Source organism: Callorhinus ursinus, unplaced genomic scaffold (assembly GCF_003265705.2).
Source record: "Callorhinus ursinus isolate GAN/ISIS: 27379988/994484 unplaced genomic scaffold, GSC_fseal_2.0 scaffold10, whole genome shotgun sequence".
Lineage (NCBI taxonomy): Eukaryota > Metazoa > Chordata > Mammalia > Carnivora > Otariidae > Callorhinus > Callorhinus ursinus.
This window is the reverse complement of record NW_027397072.1, coordinates 13,092,777-13,114,693: the sequence shown is the minus strand read 5'-3', so window position 1 is coordinate 13,114,693 and position 21,917 is coordinate 13,092,777. Positions and strand designations below refer to the sequence as shown.

The 21,917-nt window shown below is 48.5% G+C and overlaps 1 protein-coding gene and 1 long non-coding RNA gene across 5 annotated transcripts in view; both read left to right on the top strand.

The window, feature by feature from the left end:
* Nucleotides 1–21,917, top strand: part of CYRIA (CYFIP related Rac1 interactor A) — a 120,666-nt gene that overhangs the window by 15,754 nt on the left and 82,995 nt on the right. The gene's annotated exons all lie outside the window — the stretch shown is intronic.
* Nucleotides 8,488–11,418, top strand: LOC141373550 (uncharacterized). Its single transcript, XR_012379630.1, has 3 exons — nt 8,488–9,389; nt 10,498–10,599; nt 11,318–11,418. It is a non-coding gene; the product is annotated as an uncharacterized lncRNA (long non-coding RNA).

The following is a 21,917-nucleotide window of genomic DNA, read 5'->3' as shown; positions in this document are numbered from 1 at the left end:
GGCAGGAGAGCTGAGGCTGGCCTCCCCTCGCCCCACCACCCACTCAGTTCAATGTAGGTGGAAGCTTAGTCCTTTGGTTCTGCATTTCTTTTCCTGTAGATCTCTTTTTCATTGGCTAGATCATCCCTGATCTCAGGGAAACCTGTGTAGTTTGCTAGTGTTTTAATCAGTCTGCAGTTGCAAAAGAAATTTTTACACTAAAGATGTGTCAGTCCTGTTTTTAATCACACTGGGCTATGATAACACCTATGATTTTGTTTCTAGTGCCTTCATCTCTTTGCTGTTTGATTCTGGGCCTTCACTTAACCACTCTTAGGCCTTGGAGACTTCATCCATAAACTGGACATAATTCCTTTTTGCTGTCCTCAACATTACTACCTATGAAATGATTTTGTAGGTGATAATGTGGTGTATTCGTCAGCTCTGCTGCGGTAAGAAATAGCCCCCAAATTTCAGTGGTTGTAGCAACAAGCATCTCTCTTATGTCACATGTCGGGGGCTCCAGATTAGCTTTGGTGGTACTGCTCCACATTTCTTATTCTGGCATCTGGGCTGAAGGGACAGGTGCTTCTGGGAGTGTGTCATGCTTATGACAGAAAGAAGAGAGTGAGCAAGGTGGCAGAAACTGCAGGTGCTTCCTGAAGCTTCTGCTTTATTCTACTTACATTCCATTTGCTAAACAGGGCAAAGGGCCAAGTCCTCTCTCAGGTGTGTCTCCCTCCCATGGGAAGGGAGGTTGGACATGCAAGTCACTTGGCAGCCAGACAGGCAATATAATCTTTTTACAGTTGAGAAGACGATGCAGCCTAACCCATACCTTAAAAACCTATGAAACAAGATGGGTGTGTTAGGTTCCTAGTAAAATAATATCAAGCGGCTATTTCATGTTGATATTTTAGTTAACTGAAATACACTGACCTAGCCAACATTTGATTACACTAGAAGATAGGTGCTCCAGGATGGAGGAAATTTTATGTCATTTACCCCCAATATGCTGGGGGTAAAACGTAGCGCCGAGCCTGGAAAATAGTAGGTAACAGTACATACTAGGTGTGCTGAATAACCGCATGAGGTCACAGCTGCTCTAATTCTCTGGGCACTCAAAAGCCAAATATAATTAAGGTTTCCACAGTCTATTTAAGATGAGAAAATTTGGCAAAGCACGGGTTTTAACTGCACACTAGATAAACAGGTTTATCAGTGTATTTCTTAAATTCAAACATAATCACATCTCCGAAGCCTTTCTTTCATGTCGGAACTCACGTTATTACATCAAAGAACTCTCGTGCAAACAGAACTCAAGGTCCCCAGCAGTGCTGATGACCTCTGTCCTTGTCAGGGGCAATAATAACAGTGCCATTGGCCATTGTTGTGTCTTTCTCTGGGGCTTTCCAGAGCTCGGATTATTCCTCCTATCTTTTGTTGTTGTTCCTAACCTGTCTCACTGGTAGTCTCTTACTTTTAGAGAAAAGAAAACCAAGATGCCAAAATGCGAGGGCAGGGCCAAAGGCTGTGCAGTGGCGTGGGCCCTGCTCTTCCCCCAGCTGTGTGATCTCGGGCTAGTTACTCATCCTCTCTGTGTCTCATTGTTCCCGTCTGCAAAGTATGGATCATAATAGCATCTTCCTCCCAGGGTGTTGCAAGGAGCTATTGGGGTGATACGTGTGAAGGCTTTGGAGCCATGCTTGGCAGTAGTGAGTGCTCAGGACATTCATGATCCATTTTATTTATTTTTTTAAGATTTTATTTATTTATTTGACAGAGACACAGTGAGAGAGGGAACACAAGCAGGGGGAGTGGGAGAGGGAGAAGCAGGCTTCCCGCGGAGCAGGGAGCCCGATGCGGGGCTCGATCCCAGGACCCCGGGATCATGACCTGAGCCGAAGGCAGACGCTTAACGACTGAGCCACCCAGGCGCCCCTCATGATCCATTTTAATGAGTAGCTCTGTCCAGCCTCAGCACTGAGGGGAGAGCCAAAGCAGAAATGAGGTCTTGGATTGTGGCTGGGATGCGGGACCCCATGGACTGAGGGGCCGAGGCGGGCGGTGAGGAAGCGAGGGCCCTGCAGCAGACATGGCCATGCTCCTGTCTGAAGGAATCTCGTGACATGGTGCAGAGACTGGAAAACTCCTCAGGTGCAGGGCCTTCATTTACTGCTGTCCCTGAGCTTCGGCGGGTGTAGGGTGCGTCTGCAAGATTTCCAGTTCGGGCAGGACTTCTCGTCAGTTCCAGCCCGTGGGCCTCCCGTTGCCATAATGGTGACTTGGTTAAGAGCTTTCCAAAGCAACGCGCAGTTGAGACGCCAGGGACATCCACAGGGATGTTGTTCATCTTTGTCTCGGGCCTCGAGTGATGGCCTGGGTTAAGCAGTGCCCGCCTTTCTACCAAAGGCATTGAGCCTCTGCACATGGCTCCAGAAGCAGGCTCAGAGCTGGCTTCAGGTGAGAGGGTTCCAGATGAAAGGCAGGCAGGCGCCCCTCCACCCAGATGTCCCACACAGTAGGAGGTGCTTCGCATGCATATAAGATCCTCTGGGGGTCCTTGCAAGCCCTCCACAGCTCTTTCCTTCTAAGACCTTGAGTAGACAATGTTCCGAGAGGCCAGTGTGCATTGCATTGTGAACTTGAAAAACATGACGTGTCATTCTGCTTTTCCATCTATTACTGAGATTTACCTTTCCTCTAATGGCATTGAATTTAAATAATTTCATCTGGAGCATCCAGAAACTTTAAAATCCATTTCAACATCTAACCCTTTTGTCACCAGGATTAACAGGTATTATTAGCAAATTGAAACAACTCATTTAGAATGCTGTGTTTTTGTAATACTGGAAAATGTACACCTTATTTCTATTTTAATCATTTTTCCCTTCTGCTGGTGTTAGGGGGATGGGACGTTCCGCTCTAAAATGTATCATTCAAGGGTGCATGGACACTGCTTTCCAGGTTGATTCCTACCTCCGATGTCTCCCTCACTCTGCACAATAGCTCTAGAAATGACACCTTATTATTTATGCCCATTTTATTGAAGAGGGAACTAAAAGCTCAGGGGCTCATGTGAACACTTGCCTCAGGTTATGATAGCTGATCAAAGGAGGGACCACGACGTGAACCTGGAAGCAGATGTGGCCCGGAGTATGTGGTCTCGGCCCCACACAGGGTAGGGGTAGCGATCAGTTGCACGAGGATCAAATCAAACTTTTTGAGGGTACTTTGGCCCTTGCAGGTTGGGCCAAAGTGAGTTAGGATTTGTGTTTATGAAAACCTTTCCACGTCGGCTCAAAGTGTATATGTGAGGGTGGTTTTAGCAGTTAGGAGAAATGGGCACCAGTACAGAGGGCCCAGTCTGCAACCATGCAGGGGTATGGGAGGGAGGAGAGCTCAGGATAATCCAGTCTGGGCTCCCCGGTGGTTGAGCTCTTCCCATCCATACCCTGTTGTCAGCTTCTACCCAAGACTGATTGTTTTCTCTTCTGCTCATGTGCATTGGCAACAGGACTGTGACGACTGAGCCTGGTTCATTCATGAATTTATTCCCTACGTCCGTCGACAAATATTTATTAGCACTTGTTATGTCCCTGGCACTGAACAAAATGCAGCCCCAAGTTTTACCTTCCATGCGCGCACACACACACACACACACACACACACACACACACACACACACTGACTTACACACGCACTATGTGAGCCCGTGGGGAGCCCTATGGGAGGAAATGGAGCTGGGTAGTGCGGGGAGAGAGTGAAGGAAGTTTGTGCCTACATGGGTGGTTCAGAGGAGGCGTTCTGATGAGCAGACTCCTGAAAGAAGTGGGAGATGGGCCTCGGCAGTGTCTGCAGGGAGAGGTGGACTGTACAAGGCAGAAGGAAGAGAAAGTAAGAGTGTGTTTTGCTGGTTCAAAGACAGGAGAAAAGAGCCAGTGGGATGTGTGGGAGAGTGAATGAAGCCAGAGTGGTGAGGGGAGAGCTGGAAGTCGGGCAGGACCTGAAGGACCTTGCAGAATGGGTCTCTAACAGGGCTACCAGAAACTAACATTGACCGAGCACCCACTGTCCACTAAGCTCTGAGCTGGGTCTCATCCGATTAAAAAAGATTATTTTAGTAACTCTGCCAGAGTAGCTGGAACGGGACAGAAAGCTGAGGGGCTTGCCCCGTAATCAGGTAGCTCACAAATGACAAAACAGCATTTGGACAAGGTCTTTTGAATTTCAGAACATATCACAGAACTGCTTCAAATTTAGACATGTGTTCATTAAAACTGACCCTTGAACAACGTGGGGGTTAGAAGCTCCCACCCCATGAGTAGTCACAAATCCCTGTATCACTTTTGACTCCCGCAAAAACTTAACTGTAAATAGCTTACTGTTGTTGACTGGGAGTCTTCCCAGTAACATTAACAGTCAACACATATTTGTATCTTATGCTTTATATACTGTATTCTTACAATAAAGTAAGCTAGAGAAAAGAAAACGTTATTGGGAAAATCATACGGAAGAACAAACACATGTATAGTACTCTCCTGTGAAAAATCCACATATAAGTAGATTTGCACAGTTCAGACCCGTATTACTCAAGGGTCAACTGCATTTAGGATTTGAATATCGTTGTTCATTTCTCTGCTTTGTATCAACTATGATTATGTAGGAAAGCTCAATTTCTCCTCTCTGATTTGCATGAACACAGGTCATGGCTATAACACATCTTTTCGGAAGGGAGATTATGTCAGATTTGGTTTCATAGCTCGAGCAAATTGACACATCCCCTGTTACCTGGTATGGGTTAGTGTGTTTCCAGAGAAACAGAACCAATAGGAGATACACATGCATATCCAAGGAGTCCAAGATCTGCAGTCGGCAGGCTGGAGACCCAGCAGAGCTGCTGGTGTAGTTCTATCCAAATCCAAACGCCTGAGAACCAGGGAAGCCGATGGCTCTTCTGGAAGGAAGGCAGGAGACCCATGTGCTAGCTTAAAGACGGACAGACAGAGAGTGCAAGTTCTCCCTTACTCTGCCCTCTGTTCTATTCAGGCCTTTAAGGGATTGGATGAGGCCCACCCCCATTTGGCAGGGCATCTGCTTCACTCAACCTAGTGATTCAAATACAGTATATGTTAATCAATTGAATTTAAATAAAATAAAATTAAATTTTAAAAAATGTGAATCTCATGCAGAGACATCCTCAAAGACACGCTCAGAATAATGTTTAACCAGGTATTTGGGCACACCATGTCCCAGCAAGTTGATACAGGATACTCACCATCCCAGAGACCATTTTTATAAATATAAATACAATTAAAGAAAATTGAAAGTTGCAGTGAGGAAGCTTCAACGGTAGATGTGCCTTGCAGGGAGGCCTGAGCTCACTTGCCGGGACCATGCCCAGAGCCTTTTCCCTTTGCGTGGACCAGCTTCTCTAGGTTCCTAAGATTGCTTTTAGCTAGTTCAAATGCCCTTCATTTGCAGAGCAACATTCAAGTTCCACTTGATAGGTTGACTGAACAGGCAGGATCCTCTGAGATCATCTGCACTAGGGATTTTCTAACATGGTCTATGTCATGGTCACATGGAAAAATGATACTATTTGTACAGCACACAGAGAACACGGTGAAGCTGCTTGTGGCCACAGGGAAATGGCCAGGGTCGGGGGGGCTCTGGCCACCTTGAGCCCACCAGCCGACTCCCCCAACTATGGGCATACACTAGCCGATCTTTGCCACGTGGTTGAAAAAAAGCCTGATTTAGCCCAAGCCATCTATTTTACAGATGGGAATACTGAGGCCCAGAGAGGGAAAAGCAGAAGCAGAGCACACCGTTGGTAGCCATGCATGGCTCCAAATTTCTGATTTATTCATTAATCATTTGCCACAAGTTGCCAGAGATGGATGCTTTGTGGGTGCGCGCGCTCATGCGTATGTGTATATATGCATGACCTCTTCCCCACTAGATTATCAATGGTCTGGGGACAGAGTCTTTGCCATGTTCTCTTTCTTTTCTTCTACACTCCAAGTCAGCAAGCACAATGGCTTGGACTTTTCTACGTATTATATGACTTTCTGCCTTTTATTGGAGTCACAGGTGAATGCATTCCATTGTCCTTTCCAATAATACAGCCACTTTGAAAGGAGAGCTAGCTACATGTGGTTCATGAAACAGAGTGGCATTGACTTAGCCGACATCCGATTCGGGTTCAGCATATTTTGAGGAGGGCCGATTGCATATCAGACATTGCACGTAGTCTGTTGGCACAGGTGCTCATGTTGACCTCGGCAGCCCTGTGAGGTGGCCGTGGCATGTTAGCTTCGTCTTATAGGCCAAGGAAACTGAGGTGTGAAGAGTGAAGGTACTTATCCCAGACAGTTTTAGTTGAGGCCAAAACCTCTGGCCCCAAGTCTCCCACCCTTTGCACCATCCCAGGATGCGTCCTTCTGACCTTAGCTGTTGGTGGAACCAATATGCAAGCCAAGAAGAAGTGAACTAGTTAACTCAGAGGCAGATAAATGCCGGACGTTAAGTCATATGTGATTTTTGTTACTGGTCGTAAAACTGCCCTCGTACTGGAGGAAAACGAAAAGAATGTTTGCATTTGTGGATGCATTCTGCTTACCTCCCCTTGTCCCCTGGAACATCTGCAAGTTCTAATGAAATGTGACTCTCAGATGCGAGAATGTCTTGCTCCCCTGGTTTCTACCACAATGAAAATGGGAATTTATACCTTTTCATTTGGATGTTAATCAGTTTCCCTGATAAGTCTTGCCATTTGGGAGGTAAATCCAATCAGCTTCTGGTCTCTGGGAGGCCTGGTGGCCACGGCTCCCTGTGTGTGTGTGTGTGCGTGTGCTCGTGTAGGGGGCAGGGCAGTAAACGTCCTGCTTTAGTTTTCTGCCCTACTTTCTTATTTCCTATAGCAATAATTGACCCCTTCCATGATAAAGACCCTTCAAAAGTAGAGACTGCCCAGTTAATTCCTGACTCTAATCAGAGCCCAAAGCCCCTAATCATGATTCTGAGTTTGGTCATGGCAAGTCTCTTCACAAACATCTGCAAAGAAAACATGCTTAGAGGAATCTTTTGCTAGAGAACAGTAGCTAAGCCCCGGCACCTGCATGACAGATGCCTCTTGAATAGCATGATCAGCTCCAGCCCCGGGGGTGGGGGGGCACACAGCAGGGTGCGCCCATAAAAGAAATGGTCATCTGAGGCTAAAACCAATGAGATCAGCCTTCAAAGGTTCTTGCACATCCTCACCACAGCCTATAAAGACGTCCTTTTTTTTTTTCTGGATGCAAACACTTGAGGCCCCTGTGACCCAGCCCGACCACTAGAGGGGCTGGTCCTAGAGCAGAGCCGTTCTGGTTCCTGTCATAACCTCCCTGTGGGGCAGGTGGGCACTGCAGCTAAGTGGAATGTTCCACTGCCCCCGAGGCCTGTGCTCTCCCTTGAGTCAGATCACAGCAACAGAGCAGAGACGGCTGAGATGCTGGTACAGAGTCAACAAGAGGGATGTGTGTTGGCGCCCTTTACCCTCTCAGTCCTGCAGGTAGATGAACTTGATTTGAGGCATCGAATCCATCAAATGTCTGCTGGAAGCTGGCCACGGTGCTAGGTGCTGGGGGCAAGTGAGGGCTAATGCATTTTCTGCCTCAAGGATAAGTCTGGTGGAGAGTTGTTTCTCAGAATGTTTTCTTGTATTGTGGAACTGGTCCTGGCAGGAGGCATCCAGAAGGCATTTACTCATGCCTTCATTGATCAGATACATACTTTGAAAACACTGTGTCTGGGCAGGCACTGAGGGAATGACAGGGAGCGAGACTGTCATGGGCCTGGTCCTGAAAACACACACGGGATATTGAAATGTGGGTGAATCTAGACAGAACCAGGGATACTCTCTTTGTAATATCCTAGGAGGAAAAATGTGGAAAATGTGTAAGGTAAATAAAATTGCAGAGGGGATGTTTATACACAATTATTTACCAACTTTGGTGTGTTTTGTTTCATTTTGACTGGATCTGTTTTTACATAAAAGAGCATAATTATTCACTGAAGTCCCTTGAACCTTTCCTTGGCTAGTCTGGACAAGTTGGGAACTGTTCAGGTCTGCTCCTTCAGTGGTTTTATATAATGCAGGCAGGCTTTCGGACACTGCTGTGTCTTAAGACGGTGGAGAAGGGTGTATCTCTAGGCCCTTGCTTCTTACATTTCCCCTGCCTACAGATGCCTTTCTCTGTGGCTAAATGCTGTTTATTTTTTTAAGCTACAGTTCAGAGATCATCGGCTAAAGTCATTCATTCAAGCATTGGGCAACTATTTATTGAATGTCTACTTAGTGCATGCATAGTTCTAGGCTCTGGGGATAGGCTTACATCAGCAAGGGGAAAAGTAGATAATAAAGGAATAATCATAATAAATCAGGGAAAGGTAATGAAGTGATATTTATTACCTTCTAGTATATTAGAAGGTCAAAAAAGCAATGGAAAAAAATGGAGCAGAGTGTAAAGGGAATACATTTTGATCTACACTGGATGTATCTTAAAGGTAAGGCCAGAAGGATTTTTGCATGTGGGACGTGAAATAAGAGAGGAGGCTGGGATGACTCAACAGTTTGTCCTAAGAGACTGGATGGATGGAATTGTCATTAGCTGAGATGAGAAAGACTGGTGGTTGGGGGGGAGCAGCACCGAGAGAGGAGACGGGGAGTTCACTTTGGGGCCGAGATAAATTTGAGGTAGGCGTCCAAGTGTAGATTTTGAGCAGGCTGTGGTTATTGCAAGTAAGGGGGAGGTCAAAGCTGGAATTATGGATTTGAGATTCATCAAAGTAGAGAGGATACTTAAAACCATGAAACTGGATAAGGTCACCAAAGGCATGAGTCCTTATAGAGAAGAAAGGGCCTGAAGGCCTGAGTCCCAGGAAATGCCCAGGTGAAGAGTTTGGGAAGAAAGGCAAGGAGCCAGCCAAAGAGACTAAGAAGGAACAGACATTAAGTAGGAGGAGCAGTGAGAGACTGTGATCTAGGGGTCAAGGAAGTAAGACTTTATGGAACAGACAAGGACTGTCAGTGACTGTGTCACAGTTGATGATGGTCTAGTAAAGAGGAAGGTTGAGAACTGACCAGGGGATTTAGGCTCCTGGAGGTCATGGGTGTGGTCCACTAGGGCCCCACCCACCCATTGTTTGTCCCCCCCATGTTGTGTGCTCCCTTCATGAGGTTCTACACAGCAGTGAGGTGATCTGTTCAAACAGCCAGGCCCCCACAAAATGGCTTAGGTCTGCAAGCCTGGAGCCGTCCTCACTAATCACTTAGGTAACGCTGGTGAGCACTGCTGGTGCACCAGGACCTATCTAGATGGCATGAATGTGTTTAAGTCAACTGTACACTCCTCTGCCCCCAGGTATCTTACCATCTAGGGAGAAAACCAAGGTGTCTGGGCTCTGTTAGAGTGCCAGAAAGGGACTGAGGTCGGATAAAATTATGCAAGTTCAGAGGACAGAGAAATTTCCCCTGGGGGTCAAGGTGGAGTCTATGGCTGAAGTGGCCTTTGAATGTGGTCTTGAAGCATGGACGGGATTTGGAAATGAGAAGGCGGAGAAGAGAGAACCGTTTCAGACAGAGGGGATGCTAGAGCAAGGGCGACAGCTGGGAAGGGGGCACTGAGCTGGAGGGAGGGGTGTGGGAAGGAGAGAGATTAGTAGGAGACGAGGCCTGGAATTTTGGCCAGGGCCTGATGAAGAGAATCTTAGAAATTAGAGGCTGGGCTTTATTTCTTGGCCAATGGGGAAATCATGAAAGGCTTTATAGCCACGGAGTGATGTGGGAATAGCTGTGCTGCTTCAGAAGAGTCATCTGGCTGCGTGTGCAGAACGGTCCAGAAGAGAGAAAGAGAAGAAGGACCTAAATTAGGGCAGTGGCAGTGGCAGGTGGGAGGAGGGGTAATGTGAGACCCAGCAGAGGCAGAACCCACAGGACGCGGCACTCAAGAGTGCGGGGTGCCTGGCCTGTAAGCTGGGGCTCTGGGCCCTCCCTACAAACCACAGGAGCCTTTTGAAGTGCAGTGGCCTCTGCAAGTCACTGGTCACTCATACTCGTCACCTCCGCCCCCATCCTCATCTGAACGGGGAGTGCTTGAGCTTCACCTCATTAATGACGTAGAGCTTGCTTATTTTTGGAGCCCTGTGATTAACGCGGTTTCTGCATTTAAGAAACAAAGGAGCTCTGCATTCCTGGACTCTGTGCCTGCACTTTAAGGAGGTAATTTTGGAGATGTGAGAGATGAGTGCTGCTGGCAAGGGCCCATCCGGGCCACCTCCAACCCTCAGTCTCTGATTTTTCTGTTGCGTCTGAGCTGATCAGCTGTGCACAGCATTTCCCGAATTGTCGGGCAAGGCAGTTGTCAGAGCCCAGGGAGGGCAATGCACGGTGCCACCCTGACTAGCAGTGCCATAGGAAATGCCAAGTGACCCAGATGGGGCCCGGGCAGCCTGCCTGCTCATTTTCCCTAGTAAATCCACCCCAGGAGCATGGCCTTTGTACCGGAGGGCAGAAACCCTCCCGCTGCTCTGCGATTCTCCCAGCATCAGCTCGAGTGGGCTCAGACGTAGCAGGTAATGGCACCCAGGGGGATCATCAGTGATTTCGGTGAGCTTGGAACCCCAGGCTGTGGGGGGAGGGGCTGGCCTGCAGCCAGCACCAGCATCCCAATTCATGTGGCAGCGTAGGGGGACGAGCCTTTGTGGCAAGGCTGGCTTCCTCCTGAATCTGCCCATAAAAGGATAAAAGTGCTGCTATCTGGTCGGCATTGGGTAGGATTGCTGATGATAAATTTTTTAAAAGTGTGGATTTTTCCCCCCTTTTTGCAAAGTGGGGAGGTGGGGAGCGGGGGGAAGAGAGAGAGAGGGAGAGAGATTGCTTTCACACAGTTTCCAGCCTGTATGTGCTAACAGATGGATTCAGACTCATCTTTTATCTAGTGTTACAGAAGATAAAACTAAAACTGGATGATATGCTGCCTCTTCAATTTACAAGAGGAAAAAAAAATAAAAAGCTTTTTAAGGGAAGCCCTTATGGTAGAAAAGAATGGTCCAAAATATTGTCTGGCTTTACTCAAAAGGCAAAGTATAGCAGGACCATTTAAAAGTGATTTTCTCCCTCCCCCTCCCTGACTTCCCCAAAATATATGATCTCTGTGTCGGAAGTAGGCCAAGCTTTAAGGCTATCATGAATTATATATCAAGAGACATCATTACCCAAGAGTCTTTGAACAAATGCCCCATGGTTTAAATTTTACAGACCTTTTTTTTTTTTTTTTTCCCTCGATGGCAGCAATTTCGGTCTCTGCCTTCTTCCTTAGATGGAAAAGGAAGGTGTTTTACAAAATGCACGAGGAGACGTTATGCTAATAAAGGTAATTGTGCAATGACTGGAAACTGCTCTGTTCTCTTCGGAAGGAAGCTTTTGTCCTGCACACACTGGCCTTGCTCTCCAGGTACTCAGGCGAGCAGCCTGCTCCGGCTTTGTCTTGTCTGATTTCAGCAAGAGTCAGACACGCACAGAGCAAGGGCTGACTGAGGGGGGCAACACATGAACTGGGCATTTGTACACCCACCTTTTATGACAAAGATCTTGCCATCATCTACATATCAGATATGTTTTCACCACCCGTGTATTCTCTCAGATTCAAGAAGGGCTTTATGAAAATAATTCTTTGATCTGAAATTGGAGCCATCCACTGGGTAAAGAGGAAAGGCAGGTGTTTGGTGTTTGCTTTTTTTTTTTTCCCCCCACCTTAGAGCTCTGGAAGGGATCAGAACGTTAGCCCAGAGCACAGGGGCTGAGGACACGATGCACCCCCCGGGCACAGTATTGGGTAGGGCGTCCAGACAAGAATGCCTGTGGCTGTAGGAAGGGGTCCTCTCTGCTCCAGGCCCCCTAATCTACCTCCCAATTCATCCTTCTGGGGTGGGTATTTCACAGTGCTGGGCTCTCCTTCAGATAGCCCGAGAGAAGCCGGCTACAATTCTTTATATAGGCTTCTCATCTTTTTTTAATCTTCAATAATCTTTTTATTAACTATCTCCTTTTATTCTTATTATGCTTTGGGATATGGTGGGCACACACGTTTTTAGCATTCTAGAGATGAAATAATTGGAAGCTGGAGTGGAGATGTAATTGACTACGGTCACTGTCACTAAGCAGTGAAATACACATACATCTCCACACACGCATGTATGTAGGCTAGAATACAAACCTGATGGTATCATCCTGCCACTGCCAAATAATAAAAGGTGAACCCTATGATCCAGCTCCCATTTGGAGGGGAGATTCCTTTACAAGGCTTTGCTGGTACTCTGTCTTCTAGCTCAGCCCCTGCCTCGAGTTTCTGTTCAGGCTTCCCTCCCGCTGCACCCCATCATGTTCTTACATCCCGGCCATACCCCACCATGCCGCATGGAGTTCCTTACTTCCAGAGCCTCATCATTTCTGTCCATACGTATTGCCTTGTTATGACCTGAGCCCCAGAACCCTCCCTTCCCACTCTCCTTCGCATGTTCTTCATTTCCATGGCTATGTCCTGGGTGGATTCCAGACTCAGTGCAGGTCCTCCTGTGAAGCCTTCATCCCCCAGATTCCCACCGTGTGGGTTAGTCATCCATTACTGTCACTTCCCATTGCAGCAACTGTCACACTGTATGTTAATTGTCATTTCATGTGTTTATCTTTTCTGGTAGTTCGGGAGCTACTAGCAAACATGAGTGAGGCACCACACTGTGCTCTCAGAATCTTCATCCCCAGAGTGGAAAAAAATTCAGGAAGGTAGCAGTAGGCTGCAGGGTGGGCCTTGGTGGGATTCTTCCTCCCATCACTGTCCCTCTGGATGCATCCCAAACAAGGAGTCAGGCAACCAGGCTGGGTTCGATGACTGTCCTGTGTACCATTCAGGTGTGTGGCTGCTTTCAGACCCCAAGATGAAGTCACCACTGCTGTCCCATTTATCACCTTCCCTGACCCAGGCCTTTGTACTGTGCGCCGCTGACACATTTGAGAAGGTTAGTCTCCAGGATCTGTGGTGTTTGATCTAGCACTGAGTCAACAAAGTCACCGGGGGAGAGGCAGGATGGTAGGGTAGAAGGAACACAGGATTCAGACAGACAGACCTGCGTGAGAATCCCACTCCTGCCATGAGTGGGTGATCTGTGTGATCTCAGGAAATTGACCTAAGTGCTCTGAGCCTTTGTATCTGTCTCAGTAAAATGAGGGAAGAGATGTTGTATGAAGCTATTTTTTAATAACAAGAGCTTATTTTGAAAAGTACTTGGTACCTAAAAGATATTCAAACTATTGAGCATTAGTAGTAATATGAAAAAAGTCCAACTTCCACTCCAATAAATCAGATTAAAAATATAGCAAAATGGGGCACCTGGGTGGCTCAGTTGTTAAGCGTCTGCCTTCGGTTCAGGTCATGGTCCCAGGGTCCTGGGATCGAGCGCTGCATCGGGCTTCCTGCTCGGCGGGAAGCCTGCTTCTCCCTCTCCAGCTCCCCCTGCTTGTGTTCCCTCTCTCGATGTCTCTCTCTGTCAAATAAAAAAAAAAAAAAAGAAAGAAAGAAATATATAGCAAAATGATTTTACTGTTACTGAGGAAGAAAGTCATCCTAGTGTTACTTTAGATATTACGACTTTAAAAAAAAAAGAAAAGAGGAGAATTTGTTCAAGGCACAAGCATCAGAATAAAAAAGAAAAATCACTAGCCGTTTGGCCTTCCATGCGTTTTCTTATTTCTCTTAGCCTGGGTTGCCTTATCTCCGTTACGGGCATAATGAGACCCGTGTTGCCAGGGTGTGGATGTGAGAAATGAATGAGAGATGAGGGGTGGAAAAGGCCACGCGCAGCCAAGGAAAGAGCTGATTCTCAGTAAATTGTTTTGAAATTTCTTTCCCTGAAGCTGTTCTACTCCCATCTGTGAATTCTGCCTGGATTGTAACTAGCTTGTGCCTGAGCTCCAAGTAGCCTTGGAGTTTTGAGACCTGAACAAGAGCATCTTCTGGGCACTCAAAAAAAAAAAAAAAAAAAAAAAAAAAACTGCATCTGCCCAAGAATCAGTACAAAAGTCGTCAGCGGGCCTGGGGCAGCCCACCCTCTCCCCTGGGCCTCCAGCTCCTCGTCCACAAGGTGCAGGGGGAGAGCAGACAGTTGCCCAGGTGGCTTCCAGCTCTGGCATCCTGTGAGTCTAATTTATAGTTGAGTGAGATGTCATTCACAGACCAGGAAGGGCCAAATTACCCTCATTATTCTGCTCGCAGCTCTGGTGCCTGAGAAGCCACTGGGTCCTGCCACATCTAGAATTAGCTCTGAACCCTTGGGCTTTTAATTAAAGGGCTTTGTGAGTCAGATGTTTTATGGTCAGATTCAGATCTTCAGGGAGACACGGAGGGAGGTCCTCTGTCCTGCCATCTCTCCTCCTTGAGAAATCGGCCGCCTCTCCCAGTGCAGCGACAGAGAGCTGGGAGATTCGCGGGGGGCCTTCCAGGCAGGGCTTGTGGCTAAGCCTGGCCCCAAGGCCCCACGGACTCCAGGCCCCAGAGGCTCAGGGACAGCTGATGTGTGGCCCGCCATGGCTTTTTTCCCTGTGAGTGTCTGAGCTGTGCCCGCCGGGGCTGATTCGGTTGCGGCTCCCCATGGTGGCCACAAGCCTGGAGTAGATCTTACCCAACACCCTTTCTGCTTCGGGTGGCTTGTGCTAAATGCATTTGCAATCCCATGTGGTAGAAGGGATAAAAGGATTGTCTTAAAAATAAGTGGTTTCTGAATGTGTCAAAAGCAAGGCTGCCTGCTGTGTGTTTTTAACAATTGCCTCCCCAGAGGAGGGTTGAAAACCTCACCTTTCAAGATGTTTCAACTCCTATTAGAAAGTGACTTGAATAAAGTTGCTCTTCTGACCACGGCTGCTGTGATTGCCAGACTGGTGATTATTTGTCTAACCTGTGTCTCCAGGGCTGGAACTGGACACCATTTCCCTCCCAGAGGAGGTGAAATTGTGTTAGTTACATTCTTCCACCTGGTGCCACCTTGCGGGGGAGGGTGTGCGCACGCGCACTGGAGTGTGGGCTTTCGGGAAGGAGCACATCATGGTTTCAGACCCACTTGCTTTTCCCATAATCCATTATGGAGCCCATACTGTGTGCCCGGAACCGTATCTTGTTCTGGTCCTCTGTCCCTGTCGCCTGCCTCACAATTTTCCGCACTCGTCGGCTGTCTAGGGTTCCTGCGAACTGACCCAAGTCCCCGTCATGTTTCTCCCAGGTGTCAGTGTTTAGGGAACTCGAAAGGGCCACTGTGTTTGAATATGTCCCATCAGGGTTTTTTAGCTTCAGCACTACTGACATTTTGGGCAAAATACGTCTTTATTGTGGGAGACTCTTTGTAGGATGTTCAGCAGCATCCCTGGCTTACCCTGGATGCCAGGAGCACCACACACACCTCCAGCTGGGATGGCCAAAAATGTCCACAGACATTGCCAAATATGTCCTCAGACTTTACACTTACCCAAACACCCTTCTGTCCATTGTCCTAGTTTATATAGTTATGCGTAAGGATTTTTGCTCCCCTTTTATAGCTAAAGTAATTGGGGGCCAGGAAGGGAAGACTTGCCTATCAAACGGTGAGTCAGGGAAAGAGCTAAGGTTATAATTTAAGTCTCCTGTCTTCCCAACCCAGTGTCGTCCTTATGGATCCATTCAGTGTGCTGGAAATGTTTAGTAACTGATTCCCTGGGAAAAACAAAAACAAAGCAAACCTGATTAGGAGTGGTTGCCAATGTCATGGGTGTACAGTGACATTGTACCATGGCTGGTTTCTTCTCAAAAGACATCCCTGACCCGGAAGTTGGGAGGAGACACGCATAACTGGCTCTGGTTGGCTGGCACAGCAGGCTCCAGGATGCCACTGGGCCCACGTGTGCTTCTGTCCAGATAGCTCTGCTCTCTTCTGGACCTCTTCCACCCTTCTCCCTCTTCCCCCCCCCCAACAGATGCACTTATACTGGGAGGTGCCATGGGGAAGCATTAGCCTGGTGAGCGCTTTGATCACCTCTTTGGATAAGTACAGAACAGTTGGAGTGGAATTTTCTCCCTCTCCTGTTAAATCAACATTTGCTTTCACAATCTTTCCACCTAAGGAGCTGCAGAAGCAGGCAGCTCTGGTCTGAGAGCAGAAAGCATACAGAGCTTGTCAGTAGGATCTCCTGGACTGAATCAACTCCTGAGCAGGAGCTAAGGGCTGTTAGTCAACATTGGTCATATTGAGTGTGAGGTACCTGGAGGTACAATGTAGTGATGGCCACAGGGCTATTGGACATACCATTCTGGGCGAATGGGAGTAGGGAGTAGGCTAGAGTTTTAGTCCAGATATGAAATTTGACTTCTGCAAGCCTCAGTTTCCACACCTGTGAAAGGGGAACTAGCTTATGTCGGGAGCCTCACCTACTCAGTTGCTTGAAGGATTGGCTGGTTGTCATAATAGTATAAGCTCATCAGGCGTAAGGACTTTGCTGGTCTTGGCATTTTCACCTTGGCCATTGTTCAGTGCCGTATGCTCCTTCTCTTCTCTCCGGTCTAGCCTTAGACCTGGGAGAGCTGGGACTGTGGGAAGAACCCTCAGCTGGGTTATCAAAAAAGCTGGGTTCTCGTCCCAACTTTGGTACCACCTCATTACGTAACCCTGGGAAGTAGTTCAGTGTGACTAGAATGTGGGTAGCCCCGCGGGAAGGGTGGGAGCATGATGTGGCATTTGGATTTTATCCTGAAGTAGGTGAGAAGTGCTTAAAGAGAAGACACATCATCAAAAGTGTGCTTTAGAAAGTTCTTTCTGCAGAGCACAGGGCCAGAGTCCTGGCAGGATGAAACCAGTTAGGGGGTGGTACAACCGTCCAGTCAAAAAGTAAGGAAGCTGGGACGTCTGGGTGGCTCAGTCGTTAGGCTTCTGCCTTCGGCTCAGGTCATGATCCCAGGGTCCTGGGATTGAGTTCCGCATCGGGCTCCCCGCTCTGCGGGAAGCTTGCTTCTCCCTCTCCCACTCCCCCTGCTTGTGTTCCCTCTCTCGCTGTGTCTCTCTCTGTCAAATAAATAAATAAAAATCTTAAAAAAAAAAAAAAAAAAGTGAGGAGGCCCCGCACGGGCAGTAATGTGGAGTGGCACAGACAGAAAATGTCATGAGAGTTCAGAGAAGGGAGAGGTCAGCAGAGTATCAGAGAAGACTTCCTGGAGGAGGTGAGGCCGCTGCTGACTTGGAAGAATGGAGATGTATGGAGGTATAAGTCTAAGGCTGAAGAACAGGGCAAGAAACCCACAAAACTGCTGTCAATCACATTGGGCTTAAACTGAGAATTTGTGTAAAGGATAGCGATATAAAGGACCCGTTGATGGAGGGACCTGAACGCTAAGCTTAGGAAAGTAGATTCTGTTAGAACACGGTGGGCCTCACAGGAAAAGCGCATTTTCTTGTTTTCAGCTTCCATGGGGCCCAGATCCCAGGCAGTTTCCTTTCTGCAACTCCTACTTGCTTTTTTGCCTTTGGCGAGGTGTGGGGTGCCTGGGACCCTGAGGAGGGGTGCATACACTCACCCCCCACCCCAGCCCTGTGCTGTTGAGGAAGGCGCCATGCCTCTGAGTCTTGAGGATGAAGGCCGCACTGAATGTTGATGGGTGGCTCCTGATTGCCTCGCAGCAGGGGGCCCAGGAAGGGAGCAGCTGCGCTGTTGTGCTTTCGTAGTCCCCAGTATTTGTCTGCCTGGGCCAGGGTGACCACGGTCCCCTGCGATAAACTGTCTCCCAGCTGTTGCAGGTACGTTCTTCATCATTCACCCCCATATTGACTGTGACCCTCTGCCCTTACTAAGAAGGATGGAAACGCATGTCAGTTTCGTGACAGTGTGTCTGTCCCTGTCCACGAGGTGAAGGATGGCCAGCCTCACAGTGTCCAAGGTAACTGAGATTGGGGCTTCCCGTGAAGTGTCAGGAAACAAGAGTTTGCTGGGAAATGGCCCGAGCCAGGTAGCATAACCTCTGAGGCTCATGTGAGTGAACAGGCTCAGAAGGGAAAATGACTCACCCCGGGGTGGAACCGTCAGGAATTGGTAGTGCGACGACAGAAACCAGACACCCTCTGGACCTCAGCGTATCCTTGTTGGATTTGGATTTGGATTCGGCCATTCCGCAGGAGGGGATCTATTTGCACGGTAGTTTAGCAGAGGCCTGCCTTGTAAGAAAATCGCTTTCTCAAATGGCAGTATATATCCTAGGTTAGGCTCTTACTGCATTGATGGGCTCCATTGATGGGCTGTTCTAGACATCAAGAGTCCCAAGTTCCAAGGACTTCATTATACAGGTGGCAGTGAGTGACTTGCCCAATGTCTTAGAGATTTGGGGTTAAAGCAGAGATGGGAGCCCAGTTCACTAGCTTCTCAACCCACAGTGTTTTGCTTCCCTTCGGTCTCATGGCAAAGGTGCTGTTTCTATAAAACACCCAACACAGGCTGCCTAAAAAGTGCCCTCTGTTGTTGTAGGCCAGGGGCTGGTGGGGAGTTCACAGATGGTTTGTGGCACTCGGGTGGCATTGGCCATGGGAGACGCATGTGGCGCTGGGAGTGTGAGGGCTGCAGATGTTTGCACAGAATGCCGGAACACTCCACGGTCGTCAGGAAATTGGACAGCAAATGACTCCGGCCAGATTGGCTTTCAGATTGTGCTCAGTGCAATCTGGCCAAGGCACCATTTCTTAGTTTCTTACTCTTGGGCAGCCCTGGCCTTGAACTTCAGAGCAATCATTTACTCTCATCGTTCAGCTCAGTTTTTCCCACTTATTTAGGAGCAGTTATATTTGCTAAAGTTCACATAGGGGCCAAGTACAGCATTGGTCACTTTTAATGTTGGGTAACCCTAACAACCCTGAAATGGACAGGCAGAGAGGCCAAGGTGCCAAGAAGTTACAGTTCACAACTGACGGGCTCAAGACCCCAGCCTCTTACCACAGCCTCATTCTCCTGCTAACACTTACAAGAGCATCTGATGTCCTAACCCACGGTCAGCATCACAGGAAACACCAGTGCGGGTAAAGTCCTTCACAGCCTGACACCAGTCTCTTTTCCTGCTGTCTCTGCTACCTCTTCCCCTTCTTCCCCTTGAGCCTTCAAGGAAGCCGGATTTGACAAATTGAACCATTGATACTTGCCATTTTTGCAGGACCCTGGATTTATAACTACCCTATAAAGATAAGTAAGACAGGCCCTTCCTCTTAACCAGCTCCCTGTCCAGTGGCAGAAAGAAACCATGAACATAAGTAGCTTTGATACTTTAGAAGACAAAGCTCATTTGATCCTGACAGTGGCCCAAAGAGGCTGCTGGTGTATATTGCTGAAAGATCTGCATTTAATAGACTTTCCATCTGAAGATCAGAGAGAAGCAGTGACTAAGTAAAGGTCACACTGCCCAGCCAAGGCCAAGTTGGGAGTAGACCTGGGTTTCCTTGACCGCCTATAAAACGTTGCTGCTACATCAAGGCGGCCTCCCGGCTTGTGTCACTGGGGATGGTCGGGCACGGCCTCTGCAGGCTGGCCTGTTTGTCTCTCTGTCTTATTGCCTCCTGCCTGTGGAGACAAGGCAGCTGTCAGCTGCTGATGCCTCAGACCTTTTAGGTTGTGCCCCTTTCCTTCCAGAAAGGCAGCGATCCTATGGTTGTAGCCCAGGAAGGGAGGAGGAAAGGTGAAAGTTCCCCTCTTGTCTGGGATTTAATTTTATGACATTCAGGGTCGTCAGGGGGAGGACACTGGCCCCATTCAGTTTCAGAAGTGTCTCCCCCCCACGCACCCCAGAGGAGGACCTCTGGTTGATGTGATCAACACTATAAAATACCTTCTTCTCAGAGAGGAGGGAGCCACTGCAGTGGTGGTGTGCAAAGAGTGAGATGTAAACTTCTTGAGAAACTGGGCAGAGTTTTCTGACAGGTCCAGCCAATTAAGCTGGTGTCCTCCTGCCATCCACATGGGGGGCATTTACCTTAGGGCTGTTGAGGTATGACAGAGATGGCGAACAGATGTTAAGCCATGACTCTGGAAATGGAACAGATGTGAGCTCGGGAGTAGAGACCCAGGCTCATGTCCTGGTTTCTGCCACCACCTGCCACTGCCATTGGCGATGGCCCTCTCACCCTATGTCAGATACACCAGCTGTGAGCTGTAGCGTGCGGTGTTAGAGATTGAACTTGGGCTCAGAGGTGTACGCCTGCCCCCCCACCACCAGCTCACTGTCAACCTTGGCTGCTCATTCAGCCTCTCTGAGTTACTCTCTAAGTCCTTATCTGAGTGATGAGGCTAAGGGGAGCACAGCCATTTCCAGGAGGGCCACGTGATGTGCAGCAGAAGGCCTGGCACATAGTCAGTGCACAATGCGAATGAGTGCCATGCATTGGTCCCCTCACCGGGTCATCCACTCATTGACCTCTGATAGTCTAGGATTGCCTCAGACACTCTGGGCTATCACCATCTGGACTCCGGCCTGCTCCCAGGTTGTGTTCCCGGCACAAGAGGCTACATGCCAAGATGCAAGAAACTGGAATCAGTCGGGAGAACTGTGTCCAGTCCTGGCTTCTCCGCCTACCTGCTGGGTGGCAATAGACAAGTCCGTCCCCTTTTCTAGAACTCAGGGATCCCCTGATGGCATTAACAATCATATTAATAGTAGTAACGATAGGACTGATGGCAGTAGTGGCCCACGCCCTAACCCCCACAACCTGTGAATGTGACCTAATTTAGAAACAAGGGTCTCACCTATTAATCAAATACCATCACTGGCAGAAGCTCCTACAGGAAGCAGATAACAGGCATCACTGTCTGTGTTACTGCAGGATGAGGCCTGGGGCCAGTGCCTCTGAGAGCAGCCCCTTCAGGCGTGGGTAGGCTTCCTCAGCCCTGTGCGCGTCTCGAGAGCCCTCAGAAATCCCTGGACTACAAGCGCTGTGATGTTCCTTGATTAAATGAATGCCGGAAATGGTCTCTTCAAAGAACCCGCTATGGCCTGATTCTTAAGCAGGCCTTCCTTTCCAAAGGCTCCAGCTTGGCACCCCCTGAGACAGGGGCAATGCTGTCCCTGAGGAAGTGGGTCTTGCACCCTGTCAGTGGACCTCAGTTTCTCCAGTGAGGCTGGGTGGCTGTTTCCCCACTGGTTTCTGTCCTGCTGCCTTAGGCTGCCTTAGGCTGCTCTGTAGAGGAGAGCCCCTGAGCCCTCACATTTGGGGGACTGGCTGGCTATCAGAACATCTGCACATTCAGGTTCTGGGTGTGAGGGCACAAGGAACCCAATGGTCCTTTAAAAATATATTGCTGAAACTCGTCACGCCTTGCTTCTTGAATCATAGCACGACTGCTTTGTAATCAAGTTACATCAGCCTGTTTTATATGTAAGGCCTACGAGCCCAGCAGATTTGGAAGGTGTTCTGCTGAGCAAAGGAGAGTGAATGGTTGCAAAGGGGCATTTGTGTGGGTTGGAAAGCAGGGGCTCATCCAGGAGAGCCCAACAAAACTAGGTGTAAAAATAACCCACCTCATGGGGCTGTGGATTATATTAGGGTTGACCAGATGTCTTGTGTGCCTGGGACACTCCTGCTCGATGTCTGTTGTCCCAGAGGCATTATTAATAATCCCCTTTTCACTCTCGGAAGGATCTGGGTTTGGCCGATAAATCACATGGTCACCCTAGTTGCGTGTCACCTTGTATGTGCACTTAGTAGAGACATGGTGTGGATGATATATTTGAATAAAAGCCCAGTACCTGTGTGCTTTGACAGCTCCAAAGCTGGCTGTGGGTGAGCACCCCTGGACGGCTGTGACTAAGGCATGTCACTGTCTTGTAGCACCTGTGGCTTCGAGGTGAATT